Genomic DNA, 24,745 nt, shown 5'->3' with positions numbered 1-24,745 from the left:
ACATATACTGACACACAATCTCTGCCTCTGGAAAGAATTGCCCCCTCTTCCTTTATCTCCCTTGATAGTTCCTGGTACATCACTCCCTTCTCCACAGGCTCCCCCTTTCTTGTCTGAGTCCCCAGTTTATTCTTCATCCTGTTGGGATGAAGAATTACTTCATTTTAGAGTGCTGCCAACTTCCTAGTGCTGGTGGATCCCCAATCCACAGGACCCCTGTGAAAATGGGGGACTGCAAAAAACCTGCTAAGAGCCACTTTCCCAGGGCAAGCTGATGGAACCCAGACTCCCCAGGCTTAAGTCAGGGCAGAAAGAAGAAGAACTTTGTGCTTTTAAAACCATTTTTTGTCAAAAGTTAATTCAGATTTAGTGCCATTTAATCCCATGTCCAGAGAGAACAGCGCAGCTGATGCTGTGCTGGGCAAGAGACCTCACCAGGGAATTACCAACGTCACTCAGCGCTGGCAGTCTGGATATAAATAGGCCTGCCTGACAGCTGCTGGGTCTCCACCCTTTTTTCCTTGCAAGAGCTTGTGTTTCCTGTTAAAGTTGCAGGATTATTTGAGGTTTGGCTGGAAAGGAGCAGATGTTCTGCAAACGACACTGAGAGCCACAGACCGTATGTGAACCTCCCAGGGCTGCCCCTTTGCGTGCACCGGGCTGGAGGGGAGGGTTTGCAACAGGGGCAGGCTTCCCTCTCCTGAAAAACAAATTTTCCCACAACACATTCTCATTAGCAAAGTCCAGCTCCTTGGAGTACTTTTAAAACGAGGCGAAAAAACCAGGCTGAAGTTTATACATACAGCTGTGGAGAATAACACTGTAAAATTATAAGCGGGCTTGTTTCTCTGGCTGTGCCTCCCTCCCTCTCAGCAAAAGATCCTCACTTCAAAGGGAAAATGCAAGCCTCTCCCCCTCTTCCTGCACTAATTTTTTCCCCTGAAAATATTTTTCCTCCACATTTCCAAAGCATTGCCCAATTAATTACTTCTAGACAGCATCTCGCAGCACGGCTGAGCAATAATGAACGAATCCTTGTGGCTCACATGCTGGTGGCTTTAAAAAAAAAAAGATTACTTTTAATCAGCAGAATGAGCACAGGGGCAAAGCCTATTGAACTTGAGCATATGCAGGGAGCCCAGAGCAGCTCCAAGAGCAGAGTGTGACTGCAGTCTGCTCAGTCTGGCCTGTGGCAGGAGACTTCTCCTGAGCAGATTCCTGGGGAAGAATGGCCTGGGCACTATCCCACGCACATTGCAGCTGATCCTAGGCTGCTCATCAGGCAGGTGAAATGGTTTGTAAAACATTACTGTTTCCATTAGAGTTTTTCTCTCTCACTCTCTCCTTTTTAAAGCCCCATCTTTTGAGCTGAGTGATTCCAATGAAGCCAGTTTTCAGAAGACCCCCCCTCCTCCAGCAGCGCAAGGAAAGGTGCAGCAAAACTTCGGCTCTTCCTACAAAGAAAACATGAAGCAAAAGTTGTGCTTTCCTTCCAATGTCATTATTCCTTTTCATTACAAATATTTTGGGACAAGCACTATCTCTTTCTCTCTGTAGAGCATTAAACAGCAAGATCAGCATGCTCTCTATCTACTACTGCAGTCAGAGTAACAAGGAGTAGGAGCAATTCCCATTCCATTTTCCAGTCTGGTCTCTGAGTAGGATGGATGGAGGCTTCTGTGAAGCACACAGCTCTTAGTTCCTACCTTCCCTTGAGGTATCCAACAATGAGATCCTCTAACACTGCCTTGCTACCCTTTTCAAATGCCTTTTCTCCTAACCAGAACCTGCCATCAGGAACCAGCTCCTGACCCTGCATACCTGTCTCACTCCTGTTATAGTTTGGTTTTTACCTGTATACTGTTAAGGCACAATTTACTAATATTTTGGCAGTTAGCAAAACCCAGAAAATCCCTCAAACCCCCCTACAATTCTACTTACAGACTGCATCTTCCTTAATCTGATTAGTGAAATTTACTGTACTGGGATAATAGGAATTTTATACTTGGGGTGAATTTTGAGAATTCTTTAGCAAAGGAATTGCCCATTCCTTGCTAAAATTTCAATGCTCTGCAAATGGTGACTGATGCATATGTTGAAGATGAGCAGCTTATGATGACATTGTCACATTTTCCTCCTCTCAAAATTTCAGTAGACTTTTCTGTCAGCTCCAGAAAAAAATTACAGCTGGTTCCTCTATCACCAGTGAATCACCTGGCCCACACATCAAGCATTGCCTCCTCCAGGGTGGAATGCGGCATGAGACATTATGTAAAATTAATTACTATTGCACAGGCAGATTAAAAGCACTTCCTAGGACAACAAGCTGCTTCTTTTCTCCCCTATTTTATTTTATTTTATTTTTAACAGCAAAGAGTGGATGAGCTTCCCCCAAAAGTGCCCGATCCAAACAATGCTGTGACTTTGGTGAGAGATTTGTACCAGCTGCTGTTAAAGTTGATCTCCACTTGACAAATGATAGCTCTCCTGTGAGCCATAGGCATTTTACTCCCACAACTAGCTGTGATCTTTCCCATGTTTCTGGCACTAGCTGAGCGTGATAATACCAAGCCTTGGACCTCCTGTTTGAGAAATTGCTGGTATTGTCTGCAAGTGTCACAATCACATTATCATCCATAAATGGTGCTGTACAGAGGAACTTCTTGGGGCCCTTCTAGCTCGCCACGGTCTGTCCCTTCTGCTTTGGTCGTGCTTGATGCTGTACAGGGAGTACAAATGTGGCTTGATTGGATTAAGGCCTTTATTTCTGTGAGGTCTGCTACTATTCACTGAGGTTTAATTAAATTTGTGACCTCCAAGTGGTCAGGGAATGTGTGTCAAGTCAGGCACATAGGAAAACTGATTCATTCTGCAAAAGCTTTGTAGGTGGACAATGCCATTTGAATCTTTCATGACACCGATACCAAGAGAAGGGCCACAGCCCCATCAAGTATTATGCTTTTGCTGAGCCTCTGAGACAAAGGTTTAAGCTGGGAAGGTCCAGGTGAAGGCAAGCCTCACTTTTTATCCCTCCCTAGTTCCTGCTGCTTAGTTAGTTCAGTTTACAGGGCCAGTGAAACCCTTCCTGAGAGACTGCATCACCTGGCAAAACCTGTGGAGCGCGTGGCACTGGAGGCTTGGTGCAGCCTCTCCTTCCCCTCACACCCCAACCCTCAGACACTGGCATTACCCTGATTACCCTCCCTTCCTCAGGGTAATCCTCTCCCTCACCCACTCTCCCCTTGGTCTCCTGCCTGCCCATGGGCTCTGCCCACCTCCAGCTTTGTAGGGAAAAAGAGGAGCAACAGAGGCCAGTCTCCATGCAGATAAGGACTCCCCATAGTCAGCAGAGGAGAGACACAAAGCAGAGCACAAAATGAGTCTTGTGGACTTTGTGGCCTCAGCACCCAGTAATTTTGGTAGCATTGAGTGGAGCACAATTTTCAGATTGCAACCCTGCCATGGTCTGATTGCATTGACCATCACTGCTTCAAACCCCACGGGAGCATTGGGATGAGTTTGGTAGTAATATTTTCCAGTCAACTACTTTGGAAGTATTCTCCTACTTTGGCAGCAGGTATTCCTCATATCTCAGCTGGAAGGAGACTCTCTGCCTGGTTTTCTAGACAGCTGATGTGTGACCTGTTACTGTTCATGACAGTGTGGTAGGGGCCCTTCCAGTGACAGGACTTTCACCAGCAGGAGAGACAGAACAGGGATGTTGCTTCCAGAAAGATGGCTTGAAGCCTCTCCTGTCTAAGATGACTCTCTTTGAGTGGGAGAGAGGAGACAAAACAAATGTACCTCAGGGATTAAGCCAGGGAAATTGTACCTCAGTGTGCCTCTGCCAAAAAGGGTCAGAGATGTAGGCACAGGTAGCACCTTTCACTAAACAAAACAGTGAACTGAGGAAAACAACCCAGCTTGAGGGAATGCAAGCACTCCTTCAGGTCTGACATAGAAGCAACAATCTCCCCAAGGTAAAAAGGGGTGAGAGCAGATGGTTTATGCTGATTGTCTGAATGATCTGAGGTAAATGATAGCTGGTATCTGCAGGGCAGGCTGGGGAACGTGAGGAACAGTAACTAGGCAGAGGTGACAAGCCTGAAAAGAGCCAGCTTGCCTCTCATTCCTCCTCTTCTCCTTAGGGTCCCAGGCCAGGAAGGTCTTTCCTTGTGCTGAGGAGGGATGGGGCTGCATCCTCCCCCTGAGCCTGCAGCTCTCTCCCCAGTCAGCACACACGAGGAGAGGGTTGGGGGATGCTGGGGAGGCTCTGCCTTTGATCCAAAGGAACAACAGACACTTAGGGTATTTCTGATGAGGGCCAAGAGGAGATAAGAAGATGAGAAGACCTACAAAGAGTAGCAGCTCAGGTACTTCTGGGACAGTCACAGTGCAGAGGAGGCAGAGGGACATCTGCTACAAGAGGGATGCCTTGATGGTGAGGGAGGGAAGCAGAAAATACAGAAACAGAAGAAGAGCTAGGAAAGACAAGGAATGACTGACAAAAGCACAGTGGAGTGGGATGAGAGAAAGCATGAGATGAGAGGGAGTTGTAAATGGCTGACAGATAGGAAAACGATCAGTAGGTGGCAAAAGGAAATTATAGAAAAGAGGACATGCTTTTCTGGGAGAAAGGGAAAGATATTGCAGCTAAGAGAGAGGTTGTAAATATTGAAAGGGTTGAGGGGAAGACACCTAAGCTGTGATCCCACCAAAACAAGGCTCAAGTCTGGTCTGCCATAGCAGAAATATTTTCTCTGACAAAAATGTTTCAGGAACCCAGAAGGAGCAGTTTAATCACCGAGAAATATCTAAGAATCCATGAATATTTTTTAGTCTAAAATGAAAGGGAACTCTGAAAAGAAGCCACAAGAGGCACCAATTGAAGTGTTTCCAAATGGGATAGGATAGGACCACCAAGAGGACTTTATTCCAAATGTAAATAAATTACACCAAAAATGCATTATCCAGAGCATCCTGCAAGACAACAAAGGATACTGTACAGCTTCAAAACACTGTCTTATATCTGCAGGTAGCCCCTGGGCAGATTTCTTGTTCCAGCTTTTTTGAAGAGCTGTGGTATTAAAGGAAGAGAATCTGGGCAAATGTCACCTCATTAGAAGACATTCAGGACATGCATCTGTCATTTAGTATGAATTAAAACTTTGAAGATTAAATTGCCCCCTATCCCCAGGCACACACTGAGGAACATCTCAGCAGTGTTTTCACTCTGCTGATGTATGGTGGAGCCATTTTTTTGTTTAGACAGTCAAGAAAAAAACAGTCTTAACCATGGAAAACCTGTGAAATTGTCATATTTTGAGTATTTGTTGTAACATGGGTGCCTCTTCTCCATCTTTGGCATTGTGTCATTATTGAATTGGAGTTTTTTAAACTATGACCCTAAATCTTACTGTCCTTACTTCTTAAATACTATAATCACTCTTAATGTGGAGAAGGAGGCTCAGCAAATGGGCCTAGAGCTTTAAGATTTCCCTTCAAGGGCGTTATCAATAGTTTCTTGGCAAAGGAGCTCAGGGCTTTCCTTCTGATGATGGTGCCCAAGTGACTCTGGAGTTCAAGCAAATAGCTCAGCAAATGTATTTCTACATTTCTAGGTGGTCATCCTCTACACCATTCCCCAAGCACCAGTGTCACAGAAACATAACAAGTGTCCCTGGTCAAAGGATCTGATATTTCCTCCTTCATCCTCCAGAGCCTGCGGTTTTTAGAAAATGTCCAGATTCACTACCTGCTCTTTCTCCCTCTCTGTAGGAATGTGCTCTTTGTTGATGGAGTGACAAAATTATTCTTTGTCTCCCTAAAAAGGAAAAAAGCTCAGAAGTTTCTTTTTTCGATTAGGTGAAAAAGACACTTCATAGGACTTTGGGGACTTCAAACTTAAGGATAGCTAATTGGACAGAAGCTAAAAAGTTTTGTTTGGGCAATTTACTGGAAAAACAATAAAACAAAGAAACTAATTGTTCTTGGGAGGTGTTTTACTAGGAGCAAGAACTTCTTGCACTTGGCTTGGGTTTTGGTTTTTGGGTTTTTTTTTTGCTATTTTGCCTTCTATTAAACCTTTTTGTTTTTAACACTGTAACAGAAGCTATCTTGCTGATTTTTATGACTCTAAGGGTAGCTGAGCTATCTTGGGTGTGTTGTAGACCTCCAAGAGCTTATGAGACCTGGCTCGAGGAGGCAACTATAACACCTCTCCCCATTGTTAGCTCCTCACTAGGAACACCAAAGGACAGTGGTCAAGGCTTTTCAGCCTTTACTTACTTTCAGGTAAGTAAATCTCTGTATATACCAGAGAGCCCAGCCCTGCCTGCTCCTGGCTAAGCAGGGAAAGCAATTCCATGGCTTTTGGTAATAAGGAGAAGGGCAACAACGGTGCCTAGACCTCTAACTGAACATTCTACCAGAGCAGCAAAACATCTCAGCTGGCTCACCTGTGAGCCTGGTCTCCATCATGCACCAGAGGCACAGAAAGAAGCTCCATGTCTGAGCAATTCCTTGTTCTCCTGGGACCATCTGTGCTGAACCTGTGGCCTTCCTCACTCTTTCAGGGGCCAGCCAGGCACCAGCCTGTTTGCCAGCTGGACTTTCACTCGGTGTCTGTGGCAGATGGCAGGATCCAAGCCCACGTGGTGGCTGCCAGCACCTCCCCATGAGCAGGAGATCAGACAGGCTCTCACATGTTGCCCTTCCTGGCTCTGATTCACACTGGATGCCTCAAGGTCAGGGATGGCTGGATAGGAATCATGGAGACACCTGTCTTCTGATCTGGTTGCTGTGGGCTCTCTTTTGCCACAGAGGCTCTCCCCAGGCAAAGCTCAGGAAGGGAGGTGGGCTGTGCCTTGTGTCAGTGCATTGGGGCAGGAACAGGAGAAGGCATTGGAGGGTTTTGTGATGCAGGCCATCTCCTCTTCTTCCTGGGGCCTTGCACATCCTGATCTTGTCATTGCATTTTACCAAGATGTGCCCTTTTGCTTGGCTGAGAATTCATTCTTTATTTAATAAAATTTAACATTAAAAGCCACTTAGCTGCAGATGTAAGAGGTTCATCAGGGCAGAGTCACATCTGCTGCCTTTCCAAGGGTACATCCTGCCATGATCCACAGCCCTGTGTGAGAGGGTGCACAAGGGGCACACACAGGCTGCAGTGGCATTGTGCAGGTGGCTTGTAGCACTGGTGTTTGCTCACCATTGCTGCTGGATAACATTGGGGAGGATGTTAATGCATTACTTACCCAAGGTTTTTGATGGCCTCTTTGGCCTTCAGCAACAAAAGGGCTCTCTCTGCCTGTCCTAAGTTGTGTAGCATGGCAGATGAGTAACCTCTCCCTTAGTGCCCTTCTCATACTTCATAGACAGAGGAGGAAGATTATTCTCTCCACTGCATAGTTTAATACCTTCTATTTTTATTTCTGAGAAAGTTTGGAGGTTACATTTTCCTTAACAACCCGCTGAAGTCTGAGACCTTCACTCTGTGCTTAATAAATCTTGCTGAACTCAAAAATACCTCCCCTGAGTAAAACCAAAATAAAAATTAAGTAGAGTCTTTGGGATTTGCTTCCCCTTTTTCTGATTTTCCTCCAGTTGTCTGTGCCATTTTGCCTTTGACATATTTTTCCATCTGCTGGGTGTTGTAGGAACTTCTGCATTCCTCCTATAATGAGTCCATGTGAAGAAGATCAAGGAGTACAAGCAAAGTTCAAAGATGCCTTGTGCTGTTGTTGTGGTTTCAAGCCCAGCTGAAAATTAAGCACTCTTTATTGCTATCAGGACTTCTTGTAACTGTGATGCTCAGGGCTAATGTCTTGAGCCCAGATGAGTTGAGGGTGGCTACAGAGAAGCAAAGATTCATTTGGTAATGAATCTGGTTCATGCGAATTTGGTTCATGTGGCTACAGAGATGTGGTGATCCATCTTCTCCACAGTCTGCAAGATCAGCCTGAAGCAGTCACTGGGAGCATGTCCTCTCCTTCATGTCTTCTCCTTCATGTCCTCTCCTTCATGTCTTCTCCTTCCCTGCTGATCCTCCCCTTGGGACCGGCTGGTGCTGTGCAAGCTGCCCTGGCAGCATCAGCTCATGTAGACAGTACTAAAAACAAAACAGGAATGTTGTTCTTTCAGCTGTCCCTTACCCTGATGAGATCTGCCAGCTGCACAATGTCCAGGGGTGTGGTGGATGTTCCTGTGCTGGGAGGGGAGGTGTTGAACACTGCCCTGACTGAGGGACTCTGGCTGCTGATGAGCACAGTCAGTGCCCCTCAGATAATGATCACTTGCCTCCTCCCGGATTGGAGAGGAGCAGGCCTGTGAAAAGCTCCTCAGCTTGTAAGTAACTGCTCCTTTCAGCTTCAATGACATGTCACATCCATCCTTGAGCTCTTCCAAAAATTCCCTCCTGGGACTTTGCTTTCCCCATAACTCGGAGTGACACGCCTTGGCAAGGGGGGAGACGAGGGTCTCGCTCAGCTCAGCCCTGATGTGTGTGAATGAAAAGGCTGGGTGGCAGGAGTGGGGTGGGGAGAGGCCTGTGGCACAGCAAATAAATTGCACCCTGCCTGTGTTGTGCCAGCAGGGCTCCAGAACAGTTCCAAGGGCTTTTGTAAATGGGAATTTGCCTCCTCGGTCGCTCAGGGCAGTGCTGTCAAACAGCGTTGCCAGGCTTGTGCCTCATCCAGGGGTCGCAAACATTTTCCAAGTCTCCCCACTTCAATTTACTTTCACAAAATGATGTTTCCCTTTTGGGAAGGGGGCAAAAAAAAAAAAAAAAAAAGGAGAAAAGTGAGCCCAGAAAGCCCAACGAGAGGCTGTGGGAGAAGGGGAGAAGAGGCAGGAAGTGAGAGGGAAGGGAAGGGAAGTGAGAGGGAAGGGAAGGGAAGGGAAGGGAAGGGAAGGGAAGGGAAGGGAAGGGAAGGGAAGGGAAGGGAAGGGAAGGGAAGGGAAGGGAGGCTGAGCAAGACAAGAGCTTTCACAACACAGGAATTCAGGCTCTTCCCCCCTCAGCTCCCCCTCACACCCTTGTTTGAATTTAGCATGTGTCCTCCTATGGCGTCGTAATTACTAAGATTAGCAAATGAATCTTTGCCTCTGTACACACCGGGCATTCAGCGCAGCTCTAATAGTTGTCATTAAGTTTTCAGGGAGGTGGGAGAAGATGGATTGAATGCGTGCACTCCAGCGCTGCGCAGAGCCCATTGACGGCTGCTGAGTAATGATTTTTTTCTAATTGGTGGAGAGCAGCGGCCCTAATGGATGGAGCCTCTCTGTGCATTTGCACTGTCTCCTCAATCAATAACCCTCGCTGCGCCTGGCACCGAGGAGCTCCTGAAAGCCCCTTTGTAGTAATGGATGGCTGGAGGTTACACAAACCGCTGTCTCCCGCTGAGTCAGCCCTGTGTCAGGCACCTCCCGCTTCCCTGGGCCCCCATTCCAGACGGGACACCCCCTCGGGCAGGGGCCCCGAGCCCCGGCTCCCTGCCCCGGCCCGGCTCTGCCGCTCGCCGGGAGGGTTTTGTTGCCTGCGGAGCCCGAGCTGGCGCGGAGGAGCGGGAACAGCTGGGAAGCTTTTTATTGGCTTTGGCTTGGGAAGTTTGGCTTTTTATAGGAGGCTTTGTGGGGGTTTCTTCCCCGCCCTGCTCTCATCTTCTTAATGAAAACTCCGCAGGTCAGATGCTGAAAGGGCAGAGAAGTCAGGCCAGGCCGTGCCAGGCAGCGCTCTTGGCTTGGCCAGAGCAGGAGCCCAGCTCAGGGAGAGCAAAGCACCCACTGACCAACCACCAGGCATGCACAGGCTGTTTGCATCCTAGCCCTCAGCATCCCCCCAAACCCTGCTGTCTTTCTGAGGGATGACGTGCAAGTGAGAGCCACAAGAGAGCTCTCGAAATTCAACCTTGCCAGTGCCTTTCCAGGCAGGCCTCAGGTTGGGGGGTAGAGATGAGAAATGGGATGTTATAGGGAATCTTAAAAGGGATGCCTCATCACTGAGATCAACAGCTCAGTCTTCCTCTTCCCAACACAAGAGAGCCTTTTACTGGAGAAAAAGAGGGGATTTCCATGGTTTGATGAGATTTACAGATGGCTGAGGCTTGCTTTCTTCACTGCTGCTCTGCCTCAGCTCTGTGTCCTCACAGCCCACTGCAGAGCACTTCTGAGTGGCAGCCTGTTATCACTGTAAACTCTAAGCCCCCCAGAAAATGTTCTCATTGCTGGGACCTTTTGGAAGTGAACCTGCCCTAGCTGTGTGATCCAGACCCCCATAACTCAGGGCTCCCAAGTGCCCTGCACTGTGTCTGCTCTTGTTTGCTTTCTGGAAAGGTTTTTACATCTTGTTGTGTACCTAGGCTGTACCCAGCTGTACAACCCAGGCCATCATCCACCCCAGTCTCTGGAAGGGACTTTACTGTGGAGCAGGAGAGCTTGGGATTGCCCAGATTGAATGGCTGGCTGCTGTCAGTCCCACTGTGAATGCAGACAGTCTGGATCGCCTCCAGCAGTGAAGTAATTGGCATTTTCTGTTGTCTTCTCCACTGTTTTGGGGTTTTCATAGCTTGTAAGGGTCTTCAATCCTTCTTCCTGAGATCTAAAGGGAATTTAAGGTTTGCCCCAAACTTGCTCTTGTTAAAAGCTGAAAACACAAAAGGATAAGGTAGGAGCGCTGATTTTGCTGGAAGGGAGGATCTGACCTCAAAACTTCATATTGAGCCCCAAGCAGAGTCCCTAGAAAGTCCCTCTTCGGGTCTGTGTGGCAGAGGGCATCTCAGGATGTGAGCAGCATGATCTGCTGCTGATCCCTCCAGGGCTCAGGACATAGCAGTGAGCAGGTCCCAAAGGACTTGCATCACCCCAGTTGCCTGGGAGCATGAGTGGGGGCAGGAGGGGGATCTGAGACTCTGCAGTGAAGCCTCATGTCCTTGCTTGGCAAATAACCACTGGGAAACATCCCCTGGGATGGGCTTCAGCAAAGGCTGCTCCTATGTTGCCAGGTACACCTGAGTTGCAGCTGAAGTGGCAAGTAAAGGGTTGTAGAAGAAGAAATATATTTTCTCGGTTGATGTCCTGGTGAGAGAAAGACTGTGGAATTGTTTTAGGAGGTGCAAGTCCAATTCATCCTCATTGTCACTCCTGACTCTCCATCTGAGTGCAGTGAGTGATTTTCTCTCCCTTTCACAGGGGCAGTCAGTCATACAGAAGCTACTTTCTCACTGAGCAAGGAGTGTCAGAAGGAGAAGGAGGCAGGGGGCTTTCATTCTCTGTTTTTCAGCACTGTCTCTCACCAGGATGTGCAGAGGTCCAGGCAGGAGCAAGGTAAATTCTTCCAGGATCGGTGTCCACCCCAATGTACCATGGCCACAACTCTCCCACCTTTATAAGACGATCCCTCACATCCTCCTGATCACTGAGATCAGCCCTGAGATGTTTGCCACAGAATGAATCAGCCTTGCTCAGGAGCCTGTGGCTGCTTGTAGCCATGATATTTTCTGAAAAATCCTTTTGCCAGGATTTTTCTCCTGAGAAGCTGAGAGGCCTCAGGAACAAAATGTAAATAATGATTATCTGTTGCTGTGGAATGCAACAGGTGCATCTGGGATGGTCTCATGCAGTTGTTTCTAATTAATGGCAAATCACAGTCCAGCTGTCTCGGACTGCCTGGTTAGTCACAAGATTTTATTATCATTCCATTCCTTTCCTTTGCTTGCAAGCCTTCTGATGAAATCCTCTCTTCTATTCTTTTTTATAGTTTTAATATAATATATATCATAAAATAATAAATCAGCCTTCTGAAACATGGAGTCAACATTCTCGTCTCTTCCCTGGTCCTGATACCCCCGTGACCATCCCTGTGGTGAACACCCCCCCAGCTGCTCTCTGCCAGTGCCCCTGTGCCCAAGGTGACAGAGTGAGCACTGCCAGGACAAAGCGGTGACAGCCCAGCCTGGGGAGCAGCACAGGCAGCAGGTTAGCAGGCAGAGAGGGGACAAGAAGAAAAAAGGGGCCAGGGAGGTCCTTTTGTAGAGCACCTGGGACAGAGGGTTCTTGGAGGGAAACCAGGGTGATGGATGGGGAGGAGAGGTGCAGGAGCTGAGACATCCCAGACAGACAGACAGCAGAGCACAGCAGGATTCCTCCCTGCTGCTGCCTTGGCAATGAGGGAGCTCCCCAGCCATCAGCAGGGCAGGACTGGCTCAACAGAGACTGGAGATGAGACAGACCAAGGCAGGCTCACAGAAAATCTGAGGCAAAGTTTCGAGGAAAGACAGGAGTTATGTGTTTCTGCCTTTTATGAATATGTTTTAGAATCCTTTTGTAAGGGTTGTTATCACTTAAGCAAAGGGACAGGACACTTCAGTGTAGTTTGAGCTGGAGGAGGAAGCTGTGCCTGGGGCAGGGGGCCTGGAGCCCCCAGCAGAATCCTGCCCCTGCAGCATGGGGGGAAATGTAGCAAGAACCTGGGATTACTGCTAAACAGGGCTCCCTAAAGGGAAATCAGGGAAAGCTCCTTAGCTGGCAGAGAGGAGAACCCAAAGCAATGGAGAGGATTGACATTCAGGAGCAGGATTTGGCCCAGCTGTCAGTCCTGGCTTGCCAATGCAGATGGTGGCAAAGGAAAAGGATTTGTCTCATCCCCTTTCTATCACAGCTGTGTTAACTCATCAGTGTTGCAGGAGTTAAAATAAATATACAGTTTTCAGAGCAGGAGCATGTTTCACCTGTGCCGTAACCAATGAGTGGATTAGGGCAGTCGGTTATACCTGTGCCATAACCAATGAGTGGATTAGGGCAGTCAGTTGGTTATACCTGTGCCATAACCAATGAGTGGATTAGGGCAGCCAATTGGTTATACCTGTGCCATAACCAATGAGTGGATTAGGGCAGCCAATTGGTTATACCTGTGCCATAACCAATGAGTGGATTAGGGCAGTCGGTTATACCTGTGCCATAACCAATGAGTGGATTAGGGCAGTCAGTTGGTTATACCTGTGCCATAACCAATGAGTGGATTAGGGCAGCCAATTGGTTATACCTGTGTCATAACCAATGAGTGGATTAGGGCAGCCAATTGGTTATACCTGTGCCATAACCAATGCATGGATTAGGGCAGGCACTGCCCCATGTCCTGTCACACCCACAGAGCTCCTGGCAGTGGAACTCTGGTGCTCTCACAGCACAACTGTGGCACATCAGAGCACGAGAGCACGGGGCCACAGTGGAGCCTGAAGGCATCCAGCTGTTCATTTAAGCTGCTGCTTCTTCCCAATCCACTTACTAGAGGGTGTCTCACATAAATCAAACTGGAAACATTTCCATAAACTCTACTTTCTGTGTAGTTTTGGAAGCAGAGAAAATCTCTAGACTCATCCAGGAGCTCTGGTGAGGGGGACTACAATGGCTCAGGTGGAAGTGTTCCCTGTTTTCCTGCAGTGTCCATCTGCCTTTCTGAGAGGCAAGTCAGCACCCAAAGCAGTGCCAGATGCCCTCTTTTGCTCATGGACATAAACTTTTATTCTTTGTTTATTTGCAATCTTGCTTAATCTAGAGGAAACCATCCTCATTTGGGAAGTATATCTTGCTCTTCATTTACAAAAATCACAACCTTCTCACCAGCACTTGTGATTTCTCACCTGCCCTGACAGTTCCTCAGGGACTCCAGACCTGTCCTCTGCAGCTTCTTTTCCTGGCTTATTCTGTGCTTTAGGAAAACAATGTCAGGCAAATCAGACAAACCAGGATCTCTCCAAACTGTCCCTGTGAACAAGTCCATATTGCCATAATTTCCACAAAAGAGCTTACAATGAGTGACGTGAGAATACCCATTCCTATTATGAAAAAAAAAGGAAAAAAAAAGAAAATGAAAAAAAAAGAAAAAAGAAAAAGCCACGCAACAAAAAACCCAGGAGCTGTTTGAAAGAAAACTGTCACAAAGGAAAGGAGCTCAGTTTCTCTGACAATCAGAGTGATACAGCTTGCATGAGAATTTATTTCAGTATGCTTCTTCAGCACACACCAGACTCCCAGGAGGGTGTTTCAGATCTCATTTCCTAACTTTCCTGATTGGAACTGAGGCTTGCATTTACTTGGCTTTTTCATTTTACATTATCATTTGGAGTCCTGCTTGATTTCTTACAACCCCCCTGCCTGTTGTGCCTCACCCTCTTCCCCAGGCCCCTCACCACTGCCCAGGGAGATAAATATAGGGCACATGCCAGTGACCACAGCTCCAGCAAACTCAGTTAATCCCTGCTCCTCTCCCAGCAGGACATAGTCCCTTCCCAGAGGCGTGACCCAGCCCTTGGCTATTTACAGCAGCCAAGAGTTCAGCTTGTTTTCCCAAAGCGTGTTTTCATTACAGCTCAGAGGAAAGGCTCCCTAAGAAAAGCAAAAATATCTCTTTCCAGCTCTGGAAAAAGCAGCTGAACTGGCCCCTTTGATGGTCTCCAGAGGCTCCTAGAACATGGAGTTATAGAGTCATAAGAGGAGCCGAGGGATAAGGATCCTGGTTGAGTTTTGGAGCTTCTCACTCTGCACAGAATCACTGGCCAAGGACTGCAGCATCCAAGGCCCACAGCTGGCCTGAGAGTCTGGGTCCTGGCATCTCACCCTGCCTTCTCCCCATGTTGCTTTAATTTGACACAGGACAATTTCTTCTTCCAAATGCTCTTTCAGTTCAGTTCAGTGTTGCTTCTTTCGGGCTTTTTTCAATGATGTGGGAACACCATTGGCTTGGAGCAAGAGATCTCTGTGTTTGGTTACACATCTTGGAGCAGGAGACCAAAGTGGTATTTAATAAACCATCACCTTTGCCAAAAGCAGCATAATCAAATCCTGTGAAATGGGCAATTGCTGCAAGGGAGATGGCTGGAGCTGGTGTGCTGGCAGAGCCACAGCTGCTCATCTCTTGGCTACTGCTGAGCCAGGCTCAAGAGCCTGAGCACGGCTTTGAGCTCTGGCAGCGAGCCTCAGAGGCACTGCATGCTCCAGCATCCCAAGGGCAGCAAACCCCCCTTGCAGCACTGCCTGCCACCCAGCCTGTGAAGTGGTTTTGCATCAGCTCCAAGAGCAAGAGGCAAAAGAGTGAGTGAGAAAGAGAGATGTTCACTCAAACTGGCAGCTGCCTTTTGTTTCACGATGGCAGCTGCCAGCAAGAGACAGGCAGGGCAAGGGAAAAACACACAAGAGCAACACGCTGGATGCAAAGCATATTACACGCTGGATTTAAAATAAAAAAGCATGCATGAGGGTAAATATTCAGCATAATGCATGACAACTCAGCCCCCTCATTCTCCTTCCATTCCCTTGGAGCTGTGGGACTGCATCTCCCAGGGCAGCGCTGGCCATCCTGGAAGAAAAGACAGGGCCAACACTCAGAGTGTATAAGCAAAGGAAGCAAGTGCCTAAACGCTGACTTTTTTCATCCACTTGAGACAGGTGAAAGGAGAAATATCACTTCAGTGGAGAAGGGTGGTCTGTGCATGATTCTGTACAGTGGGCTTGTTGTTTCTCTCACTTCTGACAGCTCGCTTGCTTCCTCTCCTTGCGGGACTTTATTTCAGTCAGTTTGATGTTTTTGGCAGGGTGATGGCTCTGGAGCCTGAACCCCCCTCCTCTGCAGAGGCAGTGCTGGCAGCAGTGCAGCACATCTTTCTTCTCCTCCATCTCAGCCTCCCAGCACCACCTCCCGCAGCAGGGGAAGCCCTTTGTCACACCAGGATCCACTGTCAAACAGCTGCCAGGACCTGGGCAATGCAGAACAAGCTCTGTGTCTGCATCCTTCAGGGCTGAAGGATCATCCCTGGTCCTTTGCCTCCTCACCACCCCGTTGTTGTTCCTCAGACAGCCATGCCAGCAAGGGTGGGCAGGCATTTCCCACCCCTTTCCCAAATGCAGAGTTTTGACAGCAAAGGGAATCTGTCTCTGGGCCCTCTGACACTGCAGCAAAAACACTTTGGCCGTGTGGCACTCACTCGACTGGTTTGAATTTATTTTAATGCTTCTGACAGGCCAACTTTGTACCAGCAGCTTCTTCTGCCAGATCAGATATTGTTTACCCACCCTGCTTTAACTTTCTGCCATGTTCAATATCTCCTCTCCACACCAAGCTCCCTTGATGCCAGATCAGGTATCGTCTGTCCTCCCTCGGCCAGCGCAGAGCACAAAGCTGGCACGTGCTCCCTGTCCCTGTGCACTCTGGCCAGTTCAGCAGAAATGTGAGCACAGCCTGCCCCTGATCCCACCTGATCTGGGGCTGCTCTTCCTGCTGAGGGCTCGGGTGGTGCATGGACCTGGCATTCATTGCCTGGGGGAACAGCCCTGGCACTGCCAGGAGCACCAGGCACAGCCAGAGCAGCTGGAGCACCTGGTGGCTCTAAAGGTGAGGCTGGGACACTGGAGAGCCTGCCTGAGCTTGTAAATGTGCTAATGAAGGGAAGGGGAAAGGGAAAAGGAGAGAGGAGGAGCAGCAGGAAGAGTAGGGGAAAAGTTGTGGTTTTAATACCTCAGGTTAAAAGGACACTGAGGTAAGATGAGGTTTACCTGAGTCTGAATTCAAGCTGCTAGACCCCTTTAAAAATAAATAGGGAGGAAGGAAAGGAAGGGAAGGAAGGGAAGGAAGGGAAGGAAGGGAAGGAAGGAAGGAAGGAAGGAAGGAAGGAAGGAAGGAAGGAAGGAAGGAAGGAAGGAAGGAAGGAAGGAAGGAAGGAAGGAAGGAAGGAAGGAAGGAAGGAAGGAAGGAAGGAAGGAAGGAAGGGTCACTGTTGGTTTTTTCTGATGGCGCTAACTCAAGTTAATCAAGTCACACTAAAAAAGGTACTTTTTCTTTATTTATGTGTTCTGATCCAGAAGTGTAAACATACCTGAAACAGGTCTGGACTCCTTTTTATGCAGGGAAATGTTTCAGAGGAATCCAAGGAACCGGGACTTTTTTTGCATGCAATGTAGAGAAAGAAACGTATTGTCTGAGAGCAAAGTGACTCTGAATGTGGCCATGGAGATAAAATGGGGAGTTCAGCTCCTGCATGCAAGAGCAGCATTTCTCAAAGACGCCTTTTTCTTCTGTTTGATTTTCTTTATGTTTATTTTAAGTGAAGCTCTTCTCTATCTCATATTTTTAGGTTTTAATCTTTGTATCGAACACATTCTGTGACCCTGACAGAGGGAAAGCAGCTCAGTCCTACCTCCTCTGTGAATGTGTTTAGAAACAGTAACTGATCAAAGTCAGCCACTGAGTTACTCCTCTTGCCACGCGTCCCCGGCTTTGACAGACTGCATCGTTTGGCGTGTTGATGGACCAGGATTTCATACTCTATGAATATTCACGGCGCATATTAAATTAACCAGGTGAGAAAGTACAGGTTTGTTTTGCATGTTAACTCTGTGTTAACGCTGCCCCTAAGTGGTTAAGTTGGTTTATTGCAAGTTAATTAGCCCTCATTTCGGGCAGTTACTTATTTATTTATTTATTTATTTATTTATTTATTTATTTATTTGCGGAAGACTGTCGTGGCTTTTTCTATTCCAGCTTCATTCCTAGACATTGCCTCTCTATCTAGTCTGTGTTTGCATCCTACTCTATGTGGGTTTCTCAAAACTGCAACATTTTCAGCCAACTCTGCTTGGAAGACACATGTAGAGGAAAACACGGATGCCTACTGCACATTTATTACTCAATCCAAGCAAGGCTGTGATCCTGCTAGCAGGCTCCTCTCCCTCCACTCGTTTTAATTAGCATTTCAAGGGATGCTTGGTAGCACAAGCTGCTGAAGTTATGATGGGCTGACTTTTGCATCTTTCCTCCTCCATCAGTGTGCCACTTCACGAACATTTCATCGCCCAGGCAAGCCTTTACTCAACCTTGATATATTCTCAAGCCTTGATATTCACCCTCGTGTTGCCATCCTTCATGGATCCATGCAATGTGCCAGGATCACACTTTCTCTCGGGGTAGCTGGTTTTTATTGGAGGGCTGTGTGGGCGTAGGCACACTGAGCTCCAGCTCCAGTGTACAGTGAGGCCTTGAGCTTCCCTTCTTCACGGTGTGTTCCCCTCCACCTGCCCTGCAGGGAGAAGCAGGAGAGGAAGGAGGGCAGCTGCTTGCAGCTTTTTGGCTCTGAAGGGCCTCACACCAACAGGGGAGACTTGACAAAACCTCCAGCTGAACAACTGATGTGCTGGGCTCTGAGGGGCCTTTTAAAATCCCTCCTTGCTTTAGTTTCTTCCAGGTTATGGTTGGGGAACTTGGTTCTGCTCCCCAGGTTGGTTTTCTGTCACCAAACTGCCTCCTGGAGAAGTGGGGTGACCATTGTGACACCTTCAGAGCAAATTTTCATTTCTTCAGCTCCTTTTGGGGTGGTGTGGAGGAAAAGCACCTCATCATCCTCGGGGGTTGGGGTCCAAACAGGCAGAGTTAAGCCAGCAGCAGGCAGAGTGCTCTGCACACTGGGCTTGCAGGTAATTCACAGTGCAGTCTCTAGCTGAGGAAAGCAAACCTGGTCAATATTGCAGCAGCAGATGCCTGCACTTCTGCACTGCACCAGGCAGCAGAGCAATCCATCCCTGCTCAGCCTGTGTTGGCAGCACAGGGAGAGGAAAGTGAGGAAGAGCAGGGGCAGTGCAGCTCAGGGTACCTGGATATATTGGCAGAATCTCTCTCTTGATTATGAGCCTCTTCTTTCCATAAGCTCTAAAATAAGAGCATAAAGAAAACTGGAGAGCAGTGAATCTTCAGGAAGGTCTCCAGTCTTTGGCAGAGAGCACAGGCTGCTTTTCCATCATGCCAGCACTGCCCTTCACCTTGAACGAGCGACATTTGTCTCCTTTCCCCTTCGCTCTGGAGATTGCAGCCCTGATTCCGAGGAGGCGTCTCCGGCTGCCTGGAGCTCGGAGCGGCCAAACGCCGCCTCCCAGCAGCACATCCAGGGCCGGGGCTCGCAGGGAGATGCCCGGCGTGGCGAAGCGATGGGGGCGATCCCGCATCCCTCCCGCTCCTGCCGCGGAGCGCTGCCTGCATCCCGGCCGTGCGCGGTTAAGGAGTCCGGACACCGGGATGCCAAAGGAGCCGCGACCGTGCGAGAGGAGCTCCGCTCTTCTGAAAGGGTCTTTGGGAGGGCAGTGACAGTGGCACGTCTACAGGATCCCTCTGCTTCGGAAAAACCCGCCGCCGCATCTCCTCGGTGCTGCCTTTTCGGTCGGAGCTGAAAAGTCCGCATGGGAACTCAGGGACTACCTTAAATACCCCTAACTAAGCCTTCTTAAAACTCCTATTAAAATACGAACGCCGCAGTCAAGACGGCAGGCTGGAGGTCTGCCCAGTGGCCAAATAAATCAAAATATTCCAGATATCCTGTTTGCAAGCGCCCATTAAAGCCTGACAACTGCCTAATACCAAACGTGACCCATCCTGCAAAGCAGCCCGTGTTTATTTCTTGCTTTTTCACTGCTTTAATGCCGTCCCCTTCCCAGGGGCTGTAGAAAAGGGTTGCCGGGGCCCATTGAGAGGTTGAGGGCAGCGGGGTTGTAAGGGCTGGGGGCTTTGTAGCCACAGCTCCTGACACCCCCAGCCCCACAAGCATCCCCAGCCACAGAGCAGCCTCTGCCCGGGACCTCCCTGCCCAGGACTGTGGCTCAAAGCCTGGTGCCAGGGTTCAGGCCAGCCTGGAAAACAGCCCTTTATCTGCATTTGCCGCCTCGCTGACATCTGCAGGCACACCCTGTGCTCTTTATCTGTTTTCTCAAATAAATTAATAAATAAAAAGACAGAGAGGCTGGAAATAAGGACGGAGAAAATGAACAGATTTTGATCTAGTAAGCAATTTAAATCTGGGCTGGCAAGCTGCGTTGGCTCATTCATTAATTCTGCCGTGTGCTCAGAAAACCCCAGCAGGGCTCTCCTCCAGCGCGAGAACTTCCGACTGTGAAATAAACCCCGCGTAACCAGATTAGCTCTGAGGTATGCATCAGCCAGCTCCTAGGCATTCATTCTACTTTCTCTGCACTCCACATTGCTAGAGCCTGATTTCCTGATCAGGTGTTGCTCACTGGAGGGCATAAATTCTCTGGAGTTTCCACCTCTCCCTGTATTGCTGTTCCTTGCTCAATAAATAAAAAAGTGTTATAATGTGTGCTATCAGCGAGTCTTGATTCAGCAGTTAATAGCAACATTATCAATATCTTGTCTTTCAGTGTCACATAACTCAAAAGTGGCTGGATGGTTTTGTTCTGGCAATACAAAATTTAATCACTTTGGGTAGAGAAATCTCACCTTAAAACTTCAGCATTTGTGGAGTCAGAAAATATTTAGTGTGCAGAAACTGATGGGCAAGATAGAAATCTCTGCATAAGCTTAGTGCAGTCCTCCACCTCGCAGGTCTGTGTTGTACTGAATCATGAGGTGAATACTGTCTGTGTGAGTGACTTCAATTATGGTATTATCATCTTATTTATCATTTGATAAATGAAGTGGGACGGGGGCCTGTTTGTGTAAGGTGCTGTACAAACACTCAGATGTGCTCAGACAAGATCCTGAGGACATCCATGAAGTGAATGGGACATGAGTGGGAGTCTTCAGACAAGGACCCCCTTCCAGGAGCTGCCATAGGAAAAGCTGGTCTGGCTTGCCAGCAAACTCCTGGTTCTCTCTACGTGCTCCTGTGGCCTGAACTTAGATCAGTCAATGTAAAGTCAATGCTAAGTCTGTTTGTACAGAATTTTTTAGAAGTGGAGACTGAGCGGGCTTGGGTTGCTTGGGATTTTTTTAAAAAAAGACAAAATCTTCAGCTTATGTGGGTCTCAAACATTTTTATTATTATAACCATCCAAAGCAGGGTTTATGACATAGTTAAAATTCATGTATTGCCTCCACTGCAATTTCAATGCTTTATTCCAATTTCAATACTTTATTTGCTATGGGGAAATCTAATACATGATAATGGTAAAGCTTCAGTCATGAAGTGAGCTGGGATGATCCTGTGGGTACCAAATCTCCCCTCACAAATGCTAAAACAAAACTTGGCCAATGAGTTTCCCACTCTGTGGAGAAGCTTTGGCTGCCAGCACCTTTGACATACCTGCTCTAAAGATGAATGTCTTTGATTTGCCATTTATGTCAGTCTGGCACCTTTCCAATACATCAGCTCAATACAATTTTTTTCAGGGAGTGCCTTTGTACACAACATGTGTTCCTGCTGTCATTCTGAAGTGTGGAAAAGTCATTGGCCCAACTAATTCCCAAACTCTCACTGAGCTGAAATTTTGAAACACAAAGAATTCCTTCAGTTTGGCCTGCAAATCTCACTTTTTGAATTGCATCTTTCCATACAAAGTTCTCACCAAGACAGTTTTTCTCTAGTGACATTCATCCACTCAAGAGCCACGTCACAGACAGCAAGGATGAAAACATGCACACCCTACTTTTTTCTTTTCTCTCATCTGTCCCAGTCAGAGAAGAAGGTTCACAGGTTGGACAATTTCGCTTCATCAGAGTCCTCCAATTCTATTTATCGAGTTTCAGTCCAAATAATAGCTGTGAAAATGTTTAATTTGTTAGCAATGAAAATGCTTAGCTGACATTGATTTTGGAGCTACATGTTGCTGAATATAAGCTGGTGCTTTTGCTCCTGAGCCATGGGATGAAATGCAAGAGCATGTTCAGAGGCTGGCAGAGATGAGAGTCTCCAAGGTGCATGTGTTAACACTGCAGTGAAGAAAGCAGCCTCATCCCACAGACTTTAAAGAATACACGTGGCTTTTTAGTTCTTAGACAACTGTGAGCATCATCTTTTCCTGTACTAATATATTCTGTTTTCTGTTTTCACAAGACTTCAAGGGACAGCGAAATTGCTTCAAACCAATTTCATCATGTGAAAAAACAATTAACAGCGTTTCCAGGAGAGGAACATTCTAGGTATTCATCACGGGTTCTGCAGTCACAAACAGACCACAGGCACTTTTCCCTCTGACAACAGCATTTAGAAATATATATTGTATAATATTTTATAAATCTAACTTTAATTTATAAATCTGTATAAATTCCATGGGCAAGGGACACACAGAGGCTTTTTGTTCTGGAATATATCTGTATTTGGTAGATAAAAGACAGACTCTTCTAACATCAGACTAGATGCCTCTGCCTGTGCTGAAGTTAAGTCATACTTGAAGATCTCTTTTTCAGAAGTTTGATAGGATGAGCTTGTTCATATTCTCCTTCTAGAGCAGGTTTGACAAGCTGCAAATCATTCTTCCAGATATTTTTAAACCCTTTCCACTTTCACAACAGCCTTTGCAAAGCAGACAAAGAGGGGAGAAGGAACTAAAACCCTTTCATTACCTACTGTATCTTCTCTCCTGAGCCCTGCCCAGCACAGTACAGGAGCTGCTGTTTGCATGGCTCTCAGCACTCAGCTCCCTGCACTGATGGTGCTCCTTGTATGATCAGATGTTTTTTTGAAGTCATTGCACGTGTCCCTCTCAGAGCTTCTACTTTCAAACACGGCGTCCTTGCTCTCAAAATGTGACCAAATGCTTTCTCTCTCCCCTTACTCTTTCAGATCTATCCAGCTGCTGTAAGTTCACTTCATCAAGGGATCCAAGTGCTCTGTAGAGGTTGCTGATATTTCCCTCTGTTCCTTGTGCCAGCTGCAAACTCCTACACAGTGAACTTTTTTCCCTGACACACAAGTCAAAGTTCACTGACCTCAGTAGTCAGAATGGTGCATAGAAGTGGAGAATATGACTTTGTTCTTCTAGACAGATGTAAACAGGCTTCTTGCTTCTGCTGCTGCAAGGGTAATGTGTCTCATGCAGTTCAGATCCACCACTTCAGCTCTGCAGCCCCCTGGACTTCAACCCTCAGATGCAAACACAGCAATGAAGCTCCAAGTTACAACTTTCTTTATGGCTTCTGCTCACAATATGGCTTAAAATGTGGGAAACCATTAAATGTCATTTTCTGTACTCAGACTGATTTCTTGAGCTCCCCACCAACAGCAGAGACCTTAAGTGCAGTGGCTCAGAGCTCTGGCAGAGCATGACACAAACCTAAACTCTCATTTCAGCTCATACCTGAGGACCAGATTAACTCAAATCTGTGTCCCAACACTGCTAACACATCCCACGGGCAGCAGCCCCCATCCACAGCCCCAGGCTCAAGAAGGGCTCTGTGTGTCATTTCCTTGAAGGGTAGATGGGGACAAAGTGGTTACGGTGCAGCCCCACACTACACATTTTACTGTGATTGTGCAACAGCAGGAAGCACCACAGAGCCAGTAGAGTATTTCAAAACACATTATAAGTGACAGAATAAACACTATTTTTTTTTTACTGGATCAGAATGAAGTAAGATGGGTATTTAAGTTGCCTTACACAGACCAAAACCACAAAGATATGCACCAAAACTGTTGGCTTTATCCTTAAGGCTTTACAACAATTCAAGTTCTCAAGAGTTCCAGAGAATCCACACAGATCTCATCTCCTGGTCCATGGGTTTCCTTGTGAAAACTTCACTTTGGAGCCAAGAGAGATAGCCAGACATGTCCTGCATCCTAGGCTAATTGTACAAGACTATTATTTATTCCATTCAGTAAGTGTGCATCTGGTAGTGATGATTGCAAAGCTTATAAGAAGGCTGATACTTCCTAGCAAGTGACATTTTTATGGTTAATAGAAACTGTCACAGAAACCACTTGGAGGAGGATATGTACAGGCTTGATTTTCAACCTAACGGTAAATCACTCCAGATTAGAATTAGATATCATGACAAAATCCTTCATCCTGTAAATTTCCAGAATGCAAGTAGCAGTGGCTCTGGGAGAAATTGTGATAAAACTAGGAGGAAAGTTTCTCATTTGGTTTTGACATCCAGTGTACCTGAGATCATGTCTTCCCTGTAAGTGATACTGCATTACAAATGTGCAAGCTCTTTCATTTATGGCTATAGTACTGATAATAGGAAAGGGTCCTTCTTGTAGGCCGTGATTCCTTGGGCAAGAGGCAGTGCAAAGATGGGAGAGAAAAATGGGCATCATACCAGAGAAATCACAGGCAGCATCAGACCTACAGTGCTGCCAGAGTCTGAGGCATCCCAAGGCTGAAAATACAAACAATTCATCAGCACCTAGTGGTGCTCATACCATCAGTCTGCTGGGATGAAGACACGAGGGCTGATGCCATAGGTGAGGATGTCTCTACTTCAAAATTCTTATTCCTGGTTTTGAGCAGTTGCAGATGTCTGTAGTGTTTGTGCCATTGATCTGCTGCTGAATGCCATGGCAGCCTCAAAGTAGTTTTGTGGTGACTGCATTGGTCAAAGAACATAGATAATACAAAGTCTGTGTGCAGAGACAATGGCTTTTTAAAGACCAACTTATTACAGGTGGGAGAATTAGACCAGCTTCTTCTGGGCACAGGAAGTCCTTATTCAGGGCTCCAAAAGCCACTCTTTGAAATGCTCCAAACAGAAAACAGTCAGCACAAATGCCCAATGTCCTCCTGACAATTAGAGCTCAGATTTTCCCTTCCAGCAAGGGATTGAGTCAGGGTCAGTTTTGTACCATCCACCCTTCAGAAGAGCCCACTGTCCCCCAACAAGTGCTGAGGTGCTTCTGGAGACCCAGAGTGGTGTCTGAGCCATTCCCCTGTTGTGTGCAGGCTCCTGGCCTGCCTGACATTGCCCTCCTGGGTGGCTGTAAGATCTTGTTCTTCCCCCTTGCATGACATGGAGATGAGGCCTTCTTTCAGC

The sequence above is a fragment of the Agelaius tricolor genome, unplaced genomic scaffold (genome assembly GCF_023055355.1).
Source record: "Agelaius tricolor isolate 1412-34295 unplaced genomic scaffold, bAgeTri1.0.p SCAF_7, whole genome shotgun sequence".
Taxonomy (NCBI): domain Eukaryota; kingdom Metazoa; phylum Chordata; class Aves; order Passeriformes; family Icteridae; genus Agelaius; species Agelaius tricolor.
Note: the sequence above shows the minus strand (reverse complement) of the source record.